Source organism: Berghia stephanieae, chromosome 8, assembly GCF_034508935.2.
Source record: "Berghia stephanieae isolate SIO BIC M18660-M18661 chromosome 8, UCSD_Bste_1.3, whole genome shotgun sequence".
NCBI classification, from domain to species: Eukaryota; Metazoa; Mollusca; class Gastropoda; order Nudibranchia; family Aeolidiidae; genus Berghia; species Berghia stephanieae.
Window position 1 is genome coordinate 17,761,245 of NC_088367.1, and position 2,500 is coordinate 17,763,744.

The following is a 2,500-nucleotide window of genomic DNA, read 5'->3' on the forward strand; positions in this document are numbered from 1 at the left end:
GATCAAACCAGCCTCAAGAAGAAAACAAGTATGAAATTGGTGTGATCAAATTTCTTATCCAGACCAAGGCAAATACCTCAATGGAACAAGAAGCACCAAGAACACATAAAAAAATGACCCCATAAAACATCTCAAAAGACAAGATCATGTTGCCAGTTTCAGACTTTGCTGCGGAAATGACCGTCTCCTGCACCACTTGTTCCAAACATTTAAGATTGGAGAAACAGACATTTGTGGATTTGGAGAAGGGAAGCAGGATGCCACACATGGTGTGATCAAATCTCTTATCCAGACCAAGGCAAATGCCTCAATGGAACAAGAAGCACCAAGAACACATAAAAAATGACCCCATAAAACATCTCAAAAGATAAGATCATGTTGCCAGTTTCAGACTTTGCTGCGGACATGACCGTCTCCGACACCACTTGTTCAAAACATTTAAGATTGGAGAAACAGACATTTGTGGATTTGGAGAAGGGACGCAGGATGCCACACATGTTTTTGAGGACTGTACAAAAATACAATGAACAAAGAGCGACCATTTGACCTGAGAAGTCTACACTATAGTCGAAGCTCTCTGGGTCTCAGGACGCGTTTAGGAAGACCACAGCATTCCTGCATCTTGTTGACCTTCAACCAGAAAGACGTCATGAGGGGAAAGAAGAAGAAGAAGAAGAAGAAGAAGAAGAAGAAGAAGAAGAAGAAGAAGAAGAAGAAGAAGGAGGAGGAGGAGGAGGAGGAGGAGGAGGAGGAGGAGGAGGAGGGGGAGGAGAAGAAGAAGAAGAAGAAGAAGAAGAAGAAGAAGAAGAAGAAGAAGAAGAAGAAGAAGAAGAAGAAGAAGAAGAAGAAGAAGAACTGGAATCTTTAATAGGCAATTCTTTTATTTTAGCATCGAACAATTGTGATATTTATAGACTGTTCATCTATTCAAGGAGAAATCAAAATGATATTTCCATATTCATATTATATACGTTTTCAAATAATGATAGTCCGAAAAGTACACAATTTATCCGATTTTATGTTTTCATTTTCATTTTGTTTAAAATTTGTTTTAATCATTCACTATGTGACAAGAATATTATGAATATTTTTTTTAAAGTTATTTATAAAAAGAACGAAATTGACGCAACTCAGCTCTTTGTTATTGTTTGTAAACAGCTATTTTGGTGATTAGTTCTCACTAAATTATATAAATCAGACTCTAAATGTTCAAGGTTACACACAGTTTTGTGTGTTGGTTCATTATATCGGTTGGCAAAATTTCGAGTATTTTACATAAACGCATTGCATCAATAGATAATTTTTTTCATCATACCAAAGTTTTATTTCATTTCAAATTTTGATTTTTTTTTTCTGATCTAGTGTTAGATATCTCAATCTGGCAACCTAGCCTCCAACGTCAAACGTGTTAGCAAGCACGCGTCACAAGAGAGAAAGAATTCTTTCCCTTTTCTTTTGTCAATAATATTAGCCTGCGATTGCATCATCTCCCGCCGCCAACATTATCATGATCGGGGGCGAAGAGAGAGATCGATCACACATTTGATTCAATGATGATGCTTTATTATAGCATGCGGAGTTTTCCAGTATGATGTCACGATTGAGTTCGTTTCAAAGCCGTTCTTGAAAGACCAGCGAGAGGGAATGCAGTATGTATGCGCCTCTACATAATAAAAGCGACGATCACACATTTGATTCAATGGTGATGCTTTATTATAGCATGAGGAGTTTTCCAGTATGATGTCACGATTGAGTTCGTTTCAAAGCCGTTCTTGAAAGACTAGCTAGAGGGAATGCAGTATGTAGATCTAGGACTCTGCATAATAAACGACGACGACGGATAAACAAATAACAGATAAAAATGATGTGTCAATACCTACGCGCACTTACGTCTGATAACCAAACGCAATAGGATTCAATAGGCTGATGTCACGTCCGCCCAGCAACCAGCGGCTTGGTTCTAAACAAAAAGAAATCGGTACTTTTTATCATTCGTGCTAGAAATTTTTCACATGTCATGTGATCAGAATGTATAAAAGTCAAAACATGATCAGATTTATAATGTTTTTCTCCTCTGGATACACTTTAATGCCCCGTCGGAGAAGAATTTCATGAGGGTGTCCGCCATTGTTCCGATTGTTTAGAACCAGTTACTAAGTTATTTTGCGTCTTTACGAGGGAAGTGACAACACGACTGTTGAAGCTATTGTGATTTAACATTGCTGTTTTACACTGGTTTGAGAGTATCTTAGTTCCATTACAACGATTAGGCCACAACAATACTCTTCAACAGTCGTAACGTCACTTCCTTCCTAATGACGCATGGTAACTTAGTAACACTGGCTCTAAACTATCGGAACAATGGCGGACGCCCGTATGAAATATTTCTCCGGCGAGCATAAAAGCGTATCCAGAGGGGGAAAAAAGCATAAATTTGATCATGTTTTGACTTTTACACATTCTGATCACAAGGCATATGAAAAGTTCTAGCCAGCATGAA